At 39.7% G+C, this 18,738-nt stretch overlaps 2 protein-coding genes across 3 annotated transcripts in view; one reads left to right on the top strand and one right to left on the bottom strand.

The window, feature by feature from the left end:
• Positions 1 to 18,738, top strand: part of GPR137C (G protein-coupled receptor 137C) — a 67,882-nt gene that overhangs the window by 16,285 nt on the left and 32,859 nt on the right. The window lies entirely within an intron of this gene.
• The window catches only part of GNPNAT1 (glucosamine-phosphate N-acetyltransferase 1), a 211,468-nt gene continuing 199,593 nt past the window's right edge, over positions 6,864 to 18,738 (bottom strand). Inside the window, exon 7 of the transcript XR_010731442.1 lies at positions 6,864 to 6,893. The gene's annotated coding sequence lies outside the window, so the exon portion shown is untranslated. The remainder of the gene's footprint in view (positions 6,894 to 18,738) is intronic.

The following is an 18,738-nucleotide window of genomic DNA, read 5'->3' as shown; positions in this document are numbered from 1 at the left end:
CATGTCAACAAGTTCACTAGACATTTTTCAATCCTCACCCAAACTAATCCCACAGCAGCAGAAGACTCCATATTTGTCTTACACTTCTACTGGCTAGCCCATAGCTAGCACACTGTCCTGGATTTTTTTTACTCTCTCGATTCTCTTCAGGCTTATCTGCCTCTGCCTTGCCATCAGAGGTTGAAGTTGCTCAACACCTAAGTCTAGGCCACCTATTCTTCCCAATAATTGCATCCACATTCAGGGCATCATGCCACTTAAAAGCGGATGATTCACACAGGTCTGTGATCCTAACACAGAATATTCCTCTCAGCTCTGGCCTTCTATATTCTACACCTATTTGACATTCAAAAAATATTTGAGCCCTGGCTGGTTGGCTCAGCGGTAGAGCGTCGGCCTAGCGTGCGGAGGACCCGGGTTCGATTCCCGGCCAGGGCACATAGGAGAAGCGCACATTTGCTTCTCCACCCCTCCGCCGCGCTTTCCTCTCTGTCTCTCTCTTCCCCTCCCACAGCCAAGGCTCCATTGGAGCAAAGATGGCCCGGGCGCTGGGGATGGCTCTGTGGCCTCTGCCCCAGGCGCTAGAGTGGCTCTGGTCGCAACATGGCGACGCCCAGGATGGGCAGAGCATCGCCCCCTGGTGGGCAGAGCGTCGCCCCTGCTGGGCGTGCCGGGTGGATCCCGGTCGGGCGCATGCGGGAGTCTGTCTGACTGTCTCTCCCCGTTTCCAGCTTCAGAAAAATGAAAAAAAAAAAAAGAAAAAAAAAAAATATTTGAAGCCCTCAGATTCAACATAACAGAACTTGAATGAAGCAGCTAAGTTATCATGTAGAAGCAAATCTAGAACTTTAAATGTTTAAATTACAGAAGAAAAGCTTGAAATTTAACAAGCTAAGCATCCTATTTATGTTAGAAAAAAAATAGAATAAACCAAAGGAAACATAAATAAAAGGAGATTAATGTAGAGATTAAAAAAATAGAAAACATGCAATAAATAACTGAGCTCATAATTTTTTCTCTTCCCCATCACACACCTGTCTCCCCCAAAACCTGATCCAACTTGTTTGTTCCCCAATTCCATAATGCACTGCTATTCATTCATCAATGACTGTAAGTCATTGATGCTGCCTTCTCTCTCATACCTCACATTTACTCCATTACCAAATCCTGCCTATGTTATCTCCTGACATCTAAGTTTATTCACTTCTCCCCATCCAAAATGCTGGTCCAAGGCTACTACCATCTGTTGCCTGGTCTATGGCTGTTGTCTGTATCCTCTGGCTCCCAAAAGTTTATTTGCCACACTGTTGCCAGAATTATCATTCTTAAATAAAAATCTAATTATAAAGCTTCCACTCCTAGATTCTTCCATTGTCTCTGGTTACTCTTAGACTAAAGACAAACTCCTATACATACTATAAGACACTTTATGGTTCCAACCTCATCTCATATAGTTCTGCTTATTCTTCACCTCTCCAGCCGTAGTTGGCATTCTTTCAGTACTCTGTACTTGTCATTTCCCTCCTGCTGCTGAGCCTTTCCATATTCATTTCCCTCTGCTTAGAATGCTCTTTCTTCCTTTGCTTTAGCTAACTCTCAGCTCCAGGGCAACATTTCTTTAGGATACTGTCCATTTAGATTGACTAGTTCTTCACCCAACTACCCATTTGGATTGGATTCCAAAATTATAGACTCAGAGCATTATGCTCCTTTTCTTTTTCTATTTGTTTATTTTTAATTTTTTTTTTTTTCTGAAGCTAGAAGTGGTGAAGCAGTCAGACAGACTCCTACACGTGCCCAACCAGGATCCACCTGGCATGCTCATCAGGGGGTAATGCTCTGCCCATCTGGGGCGTTGCTCCATTGCAACTGGAGCTATTTGAGCACATGAGGCAGAGGCCATGGAGCCATCCTCATCGCCCTGGCCAGCTTTGCTCCAATGGAGCCTTGGCTGCTGGAGGGGAAGAGAGAGATAGAGAGAAAGGAGAGGGGAAGGGGTGGAGAAGCAGATGGACATTTCTCCTGTGTGCCCTGGCCGGGAATCGAACCCATATGCTCCTTTTCTTTATGACATTTGCAGTTTTATATTTGTGTGATTTTTTTGTGGGAGCTTAGTAGGTTGTAAACATTATAGGAAGAAATCAAGTCTGTCCTTATGGTATTCCTAGTATCTAAGTTACTTAGTACCTGGCATGTATCAGGTATTTATTTATTGAATAAACAAGGCCTTTGTTTACCATATCCCAAATATCATGGGAATATATAATTTCACAGAAGAACTTGGTCTCTACACTTCTTTTCTTTCTTTTTTTCCACTTATCTGCCGTCTCCCCCTGAAAAAGAATGCTTACTTTAACACAGGTCTCAAATTCAAATGCCTAGAGGGCCCTGGATGCTAACTACCATTTGAGAGAGAATAGGTACTGTGGTAAACTAGAGAACACATATCTAGAGAACAGCCACATTAATTCAGTTCCAGCAGCAAGATACTGTTGCTAAATCACCTGATTGTTCAAGAGAAATCAGAACTTCTCATTTGATTTTTAAAAAGGAAATCTATGTTTAAATAACACGGTATTGAAGTATTGTTTAAAATATTGTAGACCAACATTGAATAAGCCAAAGAAAACATTTTGTGGGTCAAATCCAAACTAGGGGCTACTAATTTGTATTTTCTCCTCCTCCCCCTTCTACTTCAATATTATCTTTGAAGGAATAAAACAAATCAACACAATCTTGTCTTTATAATTTCCATATAACAAAGCTGAGTAATATTTACTAACCATCAACATTAGCTTAAATGAATTCTGAGTAATTAACATGTTAGGTTATAGGAAATTTATGGTGTTATAAGTCTAATCAAATATAAAGAAAGTACCATATATTACATGATATACCACCCATTTTGCATCTCTCTTTTACACTCTGTATTGCTTTAGGTCAACCACTATTGCACATTTATTTTAAAGGAAATTTTGCATGCTTTTCAGCACCTAGTACTGTTATATATGTGGCCAATGCTTAATAATTTGGATGGTTGAGCAAATTCATGGCAAAGTAAAGGGGCTTAAAAGAAATGTTTCTCGTTATCTCCACAAATAAAATCAGAATACTCAACTTTAGCAAAGTAGTTAGAACTTTTTACTTAATTTGGTTGTTTTTTAAAGACAAACTTTTATAAGTTAAATGTTCTTGTTATCCTTTTATTTTAACTTTGTTAGCCCTGGCCAGTTGGCTCAGTGGTGGAATGTCAGCCCAGTGTTGAATGTCCCAGTTCGATTCCCAGTCAGTTAACACAGAAAAAGTGACCATATCCTTCTCCACCCCTCCACCTCCCCCAGAAGGGTTGCTGGGTAGATTCTGATCAGGGCACATGCTGGAGTCTCTCTCTTTTATCTCCCCTCCTCTCACTTGGAAAAGAAGAAGAAAAAAAACTTTTAAAGATGTGTGTTTATTATTTCATCAATAGCCCTGAACTAGAAGTTTGGGGACCTGAGTTTTAGTCCAAATCCCATTCTACTTGGTTAATTGATATCTGCGAAATCACTACTTTTCTGGGCCAGTTATTTAATTAATAAAGTGATTAGTCTCCGTGATATTCAAGACATCTTTAATTCTAATAGTCTGAAACTAATAAAGCAACCTAGAATTGAGGATTTACTCTTCTTACTTTATGACCTAGTTCTGAGATCTAATACAGTGTCTGTGAATTCTATCTCTGAGACATGAATGCCAGTTTTAAAAAGTTACACATTGCCTGATCTGTGATGGTGCAGTAGATAAGGCATTGACCTGGAATACTGAGGTCACTGGTTCGGAACCCTGGGCTTGCCTGGTCAAGCCACATATGAGAAGCAGCTACTATGGGTTGATGCTTCTTGCTCCTCCTGACACACACCCCCCTTTTCTCTCTCTCTTATCTTTAAAATCGATAAATATTAAAAAAAAGGTTACATATGTTAAAATTAGTCAAAGTGTAGTTCAGGATATGAATAAACATAAATACTTAAATATTTTAAATCATCTGCTTTCTAAGATATGTAGCTGATATCTCAAATCTGTGTTGTTTTAAAAAAAACAACTATGTTCTATCTTTTCAAAAACCTCAATTATAGCTGCCATTTTTCATTTGCATAATGATCACACACTACAATTTTTTTTCAGCTTCAGTCTATGACTGTAAAATGCTTAAGTAATATTTTCTTAAACTTTTGTGCTCTTTTATTATTATTTCTATTGTATAGGACTTTATCTAATTGCTGATAAAATGACTTGGACTGGTTTGAGATGATACTGTGTACTCTGGGAACTTTTCTGTCATAACATGGAATTAGCGGGTTTTAAGCTGCTGTGAGTGATCAGCACCGCTGATTATATTCAAACTCTTATTTTCCTTGAGAAAACAAGATGAAAAGAAAGTAAGCAGCATTCTTCTGCTTCTTTCTCTCCTGTGATATTCTATTATTTCTTCTGAAACATTCTGTCCCTTTTTTCTCTAACATTGTTAGTTCATCAAATACTTCCAATGAATCTGGCTCTCTGCCTATCTTTACAAAAAGCAATTCTGGCCCTAGCTGGATAGCTCAGTTGGTTAGAGCATCATCCCAAAGCCCAGAGGTTGCCAGTTCGATCCCGTCAGGGCACATACAGGAGCAGCTTGATGTTCCTGTCTCTCTCTCTCTCTCTCTTTCTCTCTCTCCCTCTCTCCACCTTCCTCTCTTGCTAACATCAATTAACATTTTTTTTTTTTAGTTTTACTTTTTTTTTTTTTTTTCATTTTTCCGAAGCTGGAAACAGGGAGAGACAGTCAGACAGACTCCCGCATGCGCCCGACCGGGATCCACCCGGCATGCCCACCAGGGGGCGATGCTCTGCCCCTCTGGGGCGTCGCTCTGTTGCATCCAGAGCCATTCCAGCACCTGAGGCAGAGGCCACAGAGCCATCCCCCGCACCCGGGCCATCCTTGCTCCAATGGAGCCTCGGCTGCGGGAGGGGAAAAGAGAGACAGAGAGGAAGGAGGGGGGAGGGGTGGAGAAGCAGACGGGCGCCTCTCCTGTGTGCCCTGGCCGGAATCAAACCCAGGTACCCCGCAGACGCTCTACCGCTGAGCCAACCGGCCAGGGCCAGAATTTTTTTTTTTTTTTAATGTTTATTGGCGCTGGGGATGGCTCCTTGGCCTCTGCCCCAGGCGCTAGGGTGGCTCTGGTCGGGGCAGAGCGACGCCCCGGAGGAGCAGAGCATCGCCCCCTGGTGGGCAGAGCATCACCCCTGGTGGGCGTGCTGGGTGGATCCCGGTCGGGCGCATGCGGGAGTCTGTCTGACTGTCTCTCCCTGTTTCCAGCTTCAGAAAGAAGAAAAAAGAAAAAAAAGAAATTCTGCCATGTTCCTAGTCCAAAAGTATGAAAGATTTTATGAAAAATTATACAATGAGGGATTCAGTGTTGAAAAACTTTCCAGGACAGCAGTTTCAGCGCAAATTCAATTTAAATCAGTCTCCTAAGGAGTCTGAATCTATAATGTATGAGACTCAGTTCAGAAATAAATTTTGTATATTCTTTAACATAAAATGTTAACTTACCTTCAAAGAATTATCCATTAGTAATAAATAGTTCATAGTAATCTGCTATATTTCAGGCTGATTTTCAATTAATGAAAGCTCACAAAATTTTCTTCTCACTCAAAATTAATACTTCATTCCTGAATAATTTGGTTACTTATGCCTTTTAAAAATATACTTCTAATTGCGTAAAGGTATTTGCTAGTCTGCAAAACAACATAAAATTATCTTAAATTGCTTGTAGGTCATTACCTTTTACTAAATGATAATTTGGTTTTGAATATATTTTTCTTGGGCATGTTAATTTTGAAAATCTTAAACTAACAAGTTGTTGCTATGACATATAGATGACACTACTAATAAAGCAGTATTTGTCACCTTAGAAATTAGGGATTTTTCTTGAACTATATAATCAAAGTTCTAAATGTACAAATATGTCAAAGAAAACCAGAATCCATATGAACCTTGAACTAGGAATCAGGACACAACACCTGGATTTAACCTGTTCAATTTCCTGTAGATTCCTGGACAATCCATTTTATCTCTAAAGTTCAGCTTTGTTATTTGAAAAATTAAGTTTTTAAATTAAATGTCTAAGGTTTTTCTTAACCCAGAAGAGATGAGAGACAAGGTTCCCGTTGTCTTCTCCCAACACCCTCACAGACAGTGTTTATTCTCCTAGCAGTAATATGTGACAACACTTATAAAGTATTGCCAACCAGGCATGTTTACATGAGACATGGTGTCCAAGGGTCAGTCATATAGGCATGAAGCATCTTCATGGCTGACTGTAGTTAACTCTCCAGCTTTTCAGAGGTCAAACTGATAAATACCACATGATTCTAGGCCTTCACCATAGATCACATTGTTAGCATCCCTTGGTCAGCAAACCATGGCTCACCAGCCACATGTGGTTCTTTGGCCCCTTGAGTGTTTAGCAAAAGCCAGCTTAGGAGTACCCTAATTAAGTTAATAACAATGCACCTACCTATATAGTTTATGTTTAAAAAATTTGGCTCTCAAAAGAAATTTCAATTGTTGTACTGTTGATATTTGGCTCTGTTGACTAATGAGTTTGCCGACCAGGGGCATAGACTATTTGGTGTGGCCCAAGGCCCCAGGCAAACAAAGATACTCGTAGGCAGGATATTCCAGGGCCTTATAAATTGTCTTCCAAGAGCCAGAAAAGGGCCTTATTTTTCTTTGGAATGTGTGGGGTTTTGACAACTCGAGACTGCTGAGTTCATTCTTCATTGTGTACCTTGTTTCAGTGAAGTAATCCTTTTTAGTACCTTTTTATTGGTTTGGGGTTTTTTTGTTTGTTTTTGGTATATTTCTGAAGTTGAAAACGGAGAGGCAGTTAGACAGACTCCCGCATGCACCCGACCAGGATCCACCCGGCACGCCCACCAGGGGGCAATGCTCTGCCCATCTGGGGCGTCGCTCTGTTGCAACCAGAGCCATTCTAGCACCTGAGGCAGAGGCCACAGAGCCATCCTCAGCTCCTGGGCCAACTTTGCTCCAATGGAGCCTTGGCTGTGGGAGGGGAAGAGAGAGACAGAGAGGAAGGAGAGGGGGAGGGATGGAGAGCACTTCTCCTGTGTGCCCTGGCCAGGAATCGAACCCGGGACTCCTGCACGCCAGGCTGACATTCTACCACTGAGCCAACCAGCCAGGGCTAGTACCTTCTTAAATAAAGGTGCCTGAGAGCAAGTGTTTGAGGCTTTTTAATGTCTGAAATATTTTAATTCTGTCATATGATTGATAGGTTAGGCAGCAATAGAATTCTGGGTTGAAGATAATTTTCTTGACTTTGGGTAGTGAGCACACAATACAATCAACAGTTCAAATGCCATAGAATGTTTACTTGAAACCTGTGTATGCTTCTTTTTTTTTTAAGTGACAGGAGGGGAGATAGACAGACTCCTGCATGCACCCTAACCAGGATCTACTCAGCAACATCTGTGTGGGTCTAATGTTCCAATCAACCAAGCTATCTTCAGTGCCCTGGGCCAATGCTCAAACCAGTTGAGCCACTGACTACGAGAGGGGAAGAGAGAAAGAAGGGGGAGAGGGAGAGAAGAGAAGCAGATGGTCATTTCTCATGCGTGCCCCGACTGGCAACTGAACCCAGGACATCCACACACCAGGCGATGCTCTACCCACTGAATCAACCAGCCAGGGTCAAAACCTATGTACTCTCTTATTGATCAGTGTCACCCCATTAAACTTAATTTTGTAAATAATTTTTTTTTAAAAAAGAGATAATTTTTCCTGACAGTTTTTAAGGTGTTGCTCCACTTCCAGTGTTATTAAAGTTTAGAAGCCATTCTGATTTTTGATCCTTTATATGTGACTTATTGTTTTCTTTACTGAAAACTATTAGATTTTTCTTTGACCTTAGTGTTCTGAAATGATGGCTCTGTTTTCTACCCATTGTTCTGGGCATGGACAGGTTCTTTCAATTTAGTTACATGTATCCTTAAGTTTGGGGAAATATTCTTGAATTTTTTATTGATTTTCTCTCCTTATTCCTGTTCTCTATTTCTGGAACTCCTACCATTTGGATGTTGGACCTCCAGAACTAATTGATCCATTTCTTGTCTCTTGTCTTTTATTTTGCATTTCTCTTTTTGCTAAAATTTTTTGAAAAGATGTTCCAAACTTTCAACCCTTCTCTTCACTTTTTCGTTTCTACTAGCATATCTAATTTTTATTAGATCTTTTTTATTCTCTGATTTTTTTTATTAATGGCTTAATGTTTTTGTTTTATGAATGTGATAGCTCTCTGTTATAAAGATAGGGCTTTGTTTAGGTTTCTTGTATTCTCTTTTTTATATTTTTTGTTTTGATCTTTATCTTTTATTAAAAACTTTTGAGCTTTCTGGTTATCCTTGGCTGTTTGTTCATAATTAAGAGTAGAAGCTGTAAGCATGTAAATACTGTAGGGTGATCTGGCCTGGCAATTTGTTAGGGAATACCTGATGCTAGTATATTTAGATTTTTCCTCTTGGGTGGTCAGTTTCCTCAACGGGAAACACTATTCAGGTCTTTCAGAGACTAAAGGTCTTATTTACAAAAATTTGAGAACCTAATCAGGGAAGACGGTTGAGGTAATGGAAAATCCCTATACTTGATAATTCATCATTAATCTCCATTTTTAGTATGGTGCCAAAGTATCTGCTGTGCTGGGCATCCAGCTTTCATACTGGAGAGTTTCCTCTACAGAAAATAAACACCCAGATATCTGCCAGGATGAATAAGGGGTATTTGCCCAGGACATGAATTGAGAGAAAGCAATTTAGGGATTTAACTGCTCTTAGCTTTTATCTCCCCATTATAGCTACCTCCACCTCTCGGTTGCAGTGGTACTTGGTTCCTATACCTTTGAAATATTCTGAAACATGTATTGGTTGGTTCTCAACACTTCTCATGACTGGGTTGGGATTCATCTTTCTTGAATAATTACACATTGTGTTGGGGTCCACAGGACCATGCTCAACCTTAATGATTTGCTAGAAGGACTCACTTTATTGCAGGGAAAGGATAGTGTATAATCAGCAGAGGATAAAGAGAGTTGTAGTAAGGTGCAGAGTAAACAAGGCACCAGCTTTCAAGAGTCGTCTCCTAGTGGAGTCACAAGATATGCTGAATTCCTTCTGTAATGAGTTGTGGCAATACATGTGAAATGTTATTTACCAGAGAAGCTCATAGGAAACACTGCCACCGTTTTTTACTGGGGTTTAGTCATGTAAGCACTCTCTGCCTACATGTCAAAATTCCAAACTCCCAGAAGGGAAGCAGGTATTGAGTATAGACCATATTGTTTGCACAGTTTAGGCACAGTGAAACACCCTTATCATTTAGGGAACAGTGGGAATTCTCCCAAAATCCAACTTTCTAAATGCAAGCCAAGGACCAATCTTTTTTTTATATATATATATATTTTTTTTTTTTTCTTTTTTCAGAGACAGAGAGTCAGAGAGAGGGATAGATAGGGACAAACAGACAGGAACGGAGAGAGATGAGAAGCATCAATCATCAGTTTTTCATTCACCTTAGTTGTTCATTGATTGCTTTCTCATATGTGCCCTGACCGGGGGGGGCTACAGCAGACTGAGTAACCCCTTGCTCTAGCCAGAGAGCTTGGGTCCAAGCTGGTGAGCTTTGCTCAAACCAGATGAGCCCGCGCTCAAGCTAGTGACCTCAGGGTCTTGAACCTGGGTCTTCCACATCCCGGTCTGATGCTCTATCCACTGCGCCACCGCCTGGTCAGGTAAGGACCAATCTTATAAGCAGGCTTTTCTAAAGAGAGCTGTCTCAGGCCTGCTGTATTAACTCTTTTCTGCACATATGTCTATCTGCTTTCTGGCTTCCAACATTTTGTTATTTTATTTTTTTCTGTTCTACTCAAACATACAGTTTTATGCCTTTAAGAAAATCCCTTTACTATTATTTTAGTGGAGTTTCAGGTGAACAAAATTAGGTATGTAAAAATTATTTTTAAGCATTTCAAAAGAAAACAGACTAAGCAGCCTGACCCAGCAGTGGCACACTGGATAGAGCATTAGACTAGAATGCAGAGGACTCAGGTTCGAAACCTAGAGGTTGCCAGCTTGAGCATGGTTCACCAGCTTGAGCGTGGAGCCACTGGCTTGAGCATGGTATCATAGACATGACGCCATGGTCACTGGCTCAAACCCAAAGGTCGCTGGATTGAAGCCTAAGGTCACTGGCTTGAGTACAAGCTTGCTAGCTTGAGCAAGGGGTCACTGGCTCTGCTGTAGGCCCCCCAACCCTGCCCTAGTCAAGGCACATATGAGAAAGCAATCAATGAACAACTAAGGTGACACAACAAAGAATTGATGCTAAAAAAAAAAAAAAAAGGTGCTTCTCATCTCTCTCCCTTCCTGTCTGTCCCTCTCTCTGACTCTCTCTGTGACTCTGTCAAAAAAAAAGAAAACAGAGTAAGCAGAGAGAAGAACTTAAAAAAAAAAGTATTAGTACCCCGGGAGACAAAAAGATTGTATTCTAGAAAGAAGAATGGCTGCTGTAAAGAAAACATATTTAGAAGTCTTTTTTAAGTTTTAAAAAAAAATATATATATATGGTAGACATTAAAAGATAACATCTGAGAAAAGTCCAGCTCTTCACTTTATAGCTAAAGTAGCTAATAACCTCATTGTTTGATATGCAAATAGTAGCAATGGTAAGGTTTTGAATGGTGTACTACTCTCCATAGCAACTTAAGCAATTGAGATGAACACTCTGCATAACTGCTTCTGTAAAGCAATCCACATAGTTGGATATATATGCCTGTCTATTCACCACAATTTATTTTTGTATCAATTCCAAATTTTATATAGATATGTTCTCCAACTCAAATTTTTTAGAGTAGGAAATCAACCTGACAAAAAAATTCTATAGAAAATCATCACTTTTAGTAAGTATTTTAGTAGCTACCGTTTTTAAGCAACATGAGTCTACATGCTGTGGGAGACAACAAATTATTATACACGTACAGCTCCAGTGTAACTCATCCTCAAATCATTTTTCTGAAGGGGGTGACAGCCAGATAGGAAGGGAGATGAGAAGCATCAACTCATAGTGGCTTCAGTATTGTTCATTGATTTCTTTCTCATATGTGCCTTGACTTGGGGGGGCTCCAGCCAAGCCAGTGACCATGGGCTCAAGCCAGCAACCACAGGGTTTCGAACTTGCATCCTCAGTGTCCCAGGCCAACGTTCTCTCCATTGTCCCACCCCCTGGTCAGGCTTCCTCAAATCTTATGATACCTGTATTAATTAAATTAGGTAACATTTACAAATAAAATATAATATATATGTAAGGTGACCAACGTTTTTACAATGAAAAGGACCAATTTAAGTTGAAGAAAACAATATTGTAAATAAAAGAAACATTTTATTCATTGTAACAATAATGCACTATATGATAAATACATAAAAACATTTATAATATTTTACATTGTAATTATGCTTATATGCCTATTAATTTTTAATAATAATTATAAGAAAAAAGTACTCAGTAAACTAATCAAACAGCCTGACCTGTGGTGGCGCAGTGGATAAAGCGTCGACCTGGAAATGCTGAGGTCGCCGGTTCGAAACCCTGGGCTTGCCTGGTCAAGGCACATATGGGAGTTGATGCTTCCAGCTCCTCCCCCCTATCTCTCTCTCCTCTCTGTCTCTCTCTGTCTCTCTCTCTCTCCTCTCTAAAATGAATAAATAAATAAAGAATTAAAAAAATGAATAAATAAAAAAATAAAAAAAGATTAAAAAAAAAACTTAAAAAAAAAAAAACTAATCAAACAAAACCACTAATTTGGAGTAATATGCAAATGTATTTATCATTTTCTAATTTAAAAAGTCTGTTTTATGTAACTATTTAATCAAACTGCTTTATTAATAGATATGGTTTGAGGTTAAATTTATACCTTAAAACTCAAATTTCAGGAAAATACTTGTAAATAAAATTATATGTATTTGGAAATTATTAAATAGATAATGAATTAATAAAATGTGAATTGTGCTTACCTGTCTATGATTGAATATTCACTGAGAAAGAAATAATAGTGAGTCTGCAATGTCATATGTGCCATGTAGTGTTTCAGTAAGAAGTACACAGCCTGACCTGTGGTGGCACAGTGGATAGAGCGTCAACCTGGAACTCTGAGGTTGCTGGTTCAAAACCCTGGGCTTGCCTGGTCAAGGCACATATGGGAGTTGATGCTTCCTGCTCCTCAACCCCTTCTCTCTCCCTCTCTCTCTGTCTCATCTCTCTAAAAATGAATAAAATAAAATAAAAAAAGAAGTACACAAAGCCATTTGCATGCTCGGAATATTGCTCGCTCTCTCAAGGTCTCCCGTGTGGAGCGCATGCATCTCATAATCGCATCTTGCCACACTGTACTGATCCTTGACGAATCGTCATGTCAAATACAAATACGTCACATCACACGCAATGGGTTGACTCTGTATCGATCGAATACAGACATTTACAGATTACTCTTCCAATATCAAAAAGGAGGACACTTTTCAAGGAAGGACAGAACTTACAAAAGAAGGACTATTCTCCCTAAAGGAGGACGATTGGTCACCTTAATATATGTCAAATTCTCATCTTTATCTCTTTGAGGAACTAAATAGAGAGACAAAATATGGAATTCTACATTTTTTAATAGAAAAAGTCATATTACTTATAAATAGGCTTATTATTTGAAAGTACAGTAGTATTCTAGTGATAAACAGTATTTTAAATCTTCATTCAAAAATTCTAAATCATTATTTTATAAATTAGGGATTATTAGTTTGTATGTGAGATAAAGATAGAGTATAAGATGGAAAACATTTGCTTGGCCCTGGCCGGTTGGCTCAGCGGTAGAGCATCGGCCTGGCGTGCAGAAGTCCCGGGTTCAATTCCCGGCCAGGGCACACAGGAGAAGCGCCCATCTGCTTCTCCACCCCTCCCCCTCTCCTTCCTCTCTGTCTCTCTCTTCCCCTCCCGCAGCCAAAGCTCCATTGGAGCAAAGATGGCCCGGGCGCTGGGGATGGCTCCTTGGCCTATGCCCCAGGCGCTAGAATGGCTCTGGTCGCAACAGAGCGATGCCCCGGAGGGGCAGAGCATTGCCCCTGGTGGGCAGAGCGTCACCCCCTGGTGGGCGTGCCAGGTGGATCCCGGTCGGGCGTATGCAGGAGTCTGTCTGACTGTCTCTCCCCGTTTCCAGATTCAGAAAAATACAAAAAAAACAAAAACAAAAAAAACAAACATTTGCTCCCTATCAACCCATGTAATTCTTCATACTTTAATAATAATGAATAATATCTTTATTATTGGCTCATTTATTCAGTGTTTCTGGTATTAAGAAAGACCTGGGCCCTGGCTGGTTGGCTCAGTGGTAGAGCATTGGTCCTGTGTGTGGGAGTCCTGGGTTTGATTCCCAGTCAGGGCACACAGGAGAAGTGACCATCTGTTTCTCCACCCCTTTCCCCCCTTCTCTTCCCCTCCCACAGTCATGGTTCAAATGGTTTGAGCAAAGATCACCTGGGCACTGAGGATGGTTCCATGGCCTCACCTCAGGTGTTAAAATAGCTTAGTTGCTCAGCAGCGGAGCAACAGCCCAGTTTGGCAGAGCATCACCTTGTAGGGGACTTGCCAGGTGGATCCCAGTCAGGAGTGCATGCAGAAGTTTGTCTCTGCCTCTCTACCTCTTACTAAAAATAAAATTAAATGAATGAATGAGAGACCTGGAAAGATAAGGCCCCTCTGATATAAACTGACATGAGAAAAGTCATTTAAATATGTTATTTACCATTCTAAACTTAAAAAAAAAACTACATAAAGTACATTTGTTATATTTTGTGAACTATCTTAACAAATAATATATAATTGCTTGAGGTTTTTTTTGTGTGTGTGTAACAGACAGAGAAAGGGACAGATAGGGGCGGACAGGCAAGAAAAGGAGAGAGATAAGAAGCATTAATTCTTTGTTGTAGCTCCTTACTTGTTCATTGATTGCTTTCTCATATGTGCCTTGATGGGGGCAGGGGGCTACAGCAGAGTGAGTGACCCCTTGCTCAAGCCAGTGACCTTGGGCTCAAACCAGCAACCATGGGGTCATCTCTATGATCTTATACTCAAGCCAGCGACCCCACATTCAAGTTGGATGAACGCGTGCTCAAGTGGGCGACCTCAGGGTTTTGAACCTGGGTCCTCTGCCTCCTAGTTTGATGCTCTATCCACTGCGCCACCACCTGGTCAGGCTAATTGCTTGAGATTTTTGATATTACTGATTTTTTTTCCTTCAGTATCATATCCTATTAGCTAAATTCTATAAAATACTTGGAATTACTAATATCAGATCATTGTTTTTAACCTTATTGTAAACTAAATATGATTAAAGCACCAGGTTGTGTTTATATGATGCCTTGTAATATATTCTGCAAGTCCTGGATGATAGCTGACCTTTAATTCCTTATTTAGCTTAGCTCCTTCTCACACCCATTATTAATCTCATTCCATGACCTATAATTTTATGTATTACACTTCCAACTATGTCCCCATTCTCTTCATTTGAACTTTTTAAATGCTTTCACAGAAATCTAGCTTTTTCCAGATGACACTTTGTGCTTTATAAACCCTGCATTTCAATTTGTGGGCAGAACAATTCAACCTATTTTATGTTTCCCAATACTATTGTACTTACTGATGCTATACCATCATCATCTCTCTGAAATCTGTGCCACTCGATTAGGTCATCACTGGCTATAATAACAACTTCCACTCTCCTGGATGCATCAGCACTTTCTTCTGGCCTCGTCTCCTGTTTTATAGACCTTTTCAAAGCCTATAATGATATCCCAATCAGTGTCTCAATTCACTGGCTTCTCAGAGCTTTTCTCCATTTCTCTTTGAGCCACCCAACAGCATGCCCACACCTTGGACTAGTGTCTTCATTTTTTCCTTATACATCTTGAATTCATCCTTTTATCTGATTTTCACTCTTATCCTATATTTTAATTACTTTACCTCTCAGTTTACCCCACTCCATTAGCTCCCTTCTGATGTTATTTGCTCTTAGAACCAGTGGTCAATCTAGTATTCTTCATCCCTTAACCTTTTGCTGTGGCTCACTTGCCTACTTTTTCTTTTCCTACAGTAGTTCCATGTTATAGTTCAAAATTATTACATGAAAATGCAACCTAGTTAATTGAACTTTTTATAAAGGCCTCCATTTTTTTATTAGATTGGTTCAATTTCAAAATCAGGAAACTATATTATATTTTAAAATCTACTGTAAACTGCCTGACTTTAACTGGACCTCTCTGCTTCTTAATACAGTGTTTTCTCTTATAACTCTTGTATTCAAAATGTTTCTATATTCCAAGTGCTTGAATTTAACATCCCTTCCCAGGATATGACCCTGCTTCCTACTTACTAGAAAAAACCCCAAAAAGAATCCACCTGCCAAATTCTGATCCATCTTCTGTATATCAAAATGTCTGTATCCACCCGACCTGTGGTGGCACAGTGGATAAAGCGTCAACCTGGAACACTAAGGTTGCTGGTTCAAAACCCTGGGCTTACCTGGTCAAGGCACATATGGAAGTTGATGCTTCCTACTCCTTTCCCTTCTTTCTCTCTCTCCCTCTTTCTCTCTCCTCTCTCTAAAAATGATTAAATAGAATATTAAAAAATATATAATAGAAAATAATTTTTTAAATGCCCGTGTCCATGCTATGTATAAACTTATTTTAACAAAGAAGTTTGTAGATTATTTTAAACTTTCTGTGCAGACCTCCATGTTTTCCTTCAATTATCTTTTATTCCTTCTTTTTCAGAAGTATGCATCTTCTTTTTCAGGGGCAGCCTGTCTCTTTTAGAGTCTTCTTTAACAATTGAACTCTCTCCTTTCCACTCTTTCACTCTCCAATTACCGTTTTATACTCTCTAGTTTATTTTTTAATTTTTATTTTTATTGATTTGTGAGAGAGAGAGAGAGAGAGAGAGAGAAACATGGATTTGTTATTCCACTTATTTATGCATTCACTAGTTGATTCTTGTAAGTGCCCTGACCAGGCATCAAACCTGCCACCTGGGCTTATCTGCATGACATTCTAACCAAGTGAGCTACATGGTCAGAGCCTCTAGTCCTTTTTTTTGTAATTACAGTTTATTTCAAGATTATTTTATATTGTTTCCAGGTATACAGCATAATGGTTAGATATATACTTTACATAGTGTTCTTCATGACATTTCCAGTACCCACCTGACACTGTACATAGTTATCACAATAATATTGACTATATTCCCTATGCTATACTTTAGTTCGTTTCTGACCAGATTAAGTCAAAACTGAAGGGTCTGAGACTTTACATTACTTAAAACTTGTTAGCCTGCCACAGTTTTATATACATATACTGACAGAAAACACCAGACCCATTGATCAGAGAGAAAAACCATTACTTATGACAAAAATAACAACCAAAGCAATGTCTTGCATCATGTCCCAAGCCTCAATCCCTATAAGGCAACAACACAGTGAGGGCCAGATGTTACCTGCATGCACAGGGTATCTTGCAGAAAAGGAGCTTCACAATAAGGAATACGGACAGAGAGACATACCTTATCTTAACTCTGGAATGTAAGCAATTTTTTTTGTTTGTTTGTTTTTGTATTTTTCTGAAGCCGGAAACGGGGAGAGACAGTCAGACAGACTCCTGCATGCGCCCGACCGGGATCCACCCGGCACGCCCACCAGGGGCGACGCTCTGCCCACCAGGGGGCGATGCTCTGCCCCTCTGGGGCGTCGCTCTGCCGAGACCAGAGCCACTCTAGCACCTGGGGCATAGGCCAAGGAGCCATCCCCAGCGCCCGGGCCATCTTTGCTCCAATGAGCTTTGGCTGCGGGAGGGGAAGAGAGAGACAGAGAGGAAGGGAGGGGGGGTGGAGAAGCAAATGGGCGCTTCTCCTATGTGCCCTGGCTGGGAATCGAACCCGGGTCCCCCGCACGCCAGGCCAACGCTCTACCGCTGAGCCAACCGGCCAGGGCCTGGAATGTAAGCAAATTTTCACCAAGAAGGGAAGAAGTGAATACTCCCCTGGACTGTCTCCAGTGAGGGATATGTTCTGTATCTTCATTATACTAGTCAGGAAACAAATCTTCCCTCTTACCTTAAGGTAGACATTATTTCTAGTTTTCAAGGATGTTTATTATACAAACCCCTTTGCTCAAAAGACCTGGACCATACAGAAACAGGCACTATTCATAGAGAATTGTCTCCCAACACAAATTTAACCAAATTTATTATCATCAAATATAACTAGTACAGTTTATATTCACTGCCTTTATTGTCTTATATGTTCTGTTAACTCTTTGTACTTTTGCTCTGTTATTCCACTGAAAACAATTCTCTCCAAGGTACCTGTGACATATTAGTAATCCCAATCAATGGTTTTTAAATCGTTCTTGATTTTTTGCAGAATTTCAGAAAGACTGTGTTTTATTTCTTTTACCTCTAAACCACTCAGCTATTTTTTATGACTAATCTGATTCTTAAATTTTTCTCCCTTGCCCATCTCTTTCCTTCATTCTGTGCAGTCTTTCTCCTTTCCTGTTACCTCTTACCATTTCCTGAACTAAATTAAATTAGATTTTCTTTTCTTCCTAGATGTTACAATAGTATCTTTGCATTGATATCACAGTGTGTCAAACTAGATGGTTTATCTACTTCTTCCATGCACTGAGCTCTTTGAAAGCAGAAACAATTACTGTATTTATGAACCCATGATACCTTTCAAAATGTGTGCTCAGTAAATGTAGATTCAAAAGTTATCAAATACACTATTTTTCTTTATAATATTTTATACTTTTTCTTTCCAGGTTTGAAAAGTTCATACTCTATTTCAGTAGTCTTTTTTTAAGGTTTTGTTTATTGATTTTAGAGAGAGGGGGAGAGAACAAGAAAGAGAGAGAGAGAGAAAGGTTGTGGGGGAGGAGCACAAAGCATTAACTAGTAGTTGTTGCCTCTTTTACATACTTTGGGCAAGCCCAGGTTTCAAACTAACAACCGCAACGTTCCAGGTAGATGCTTTATCCACTCTGCCACCACAGGTCAGGCTATTTCAATAGTCTTATAAGTGGTCTTTCTACTTCAAGTCTGTAGTTTTTTGTAGTAGCTTTTACACTAATACCAGGTTAATGAAATTCCATATTTTAGAGTGCCTACATAAAAACCTTCAATATATTTTCATTATCTAAATAATGAAGCCCAAATTCACTAATAAGTAACTGAGACCTTCCACACTATGCTCTCAGAATTTTCCATGTTTATTTCAAATTCTTCTTACCTCCCGACTTAACTTTGTTTAAGTATTTGAGGATCTTCCTTTTGCAAGGCTTTGTGAAGGCAGTTTACTGTATACAGTATATGTTCATTATCTTTGTGTTCATTTTTTGGTCCTTTGTTTCCTTCAACTACTTCACTTCATCTTAGGGGAAAATAATCTTTGGAGAACACTCAGCCTTGTTCATATAGTAGTTTCATTTTAGGACAAAACAGAAGTAATATAATAAAATTTAGAATAGGTGGCAAGCCATTCAGTACAATGTCTGGCCCATAGTAAAAGTTTGATAAATGCTTAAACTGAATTAATCCTGTTTA

Source organism: Saccopteryx bilineata, chromosome 4 (genome assembly GCF_036850765.1).
Source record: "Saccopteryx bilineata isolate mSacBil1 chromosome 4, mSacBil1_pri_phased_curated, whole genome shotgun sequence".
Lineage (NCBI taxonomy): Eukaryota > Metazoa > Chordata > Mammalia > Chiroptera > Emballonuridae > Saccopteryx > Saccopteryx bilineata.
This window is presented reverse-complemented; position numbering and strand designations above follow the sequence as displayed.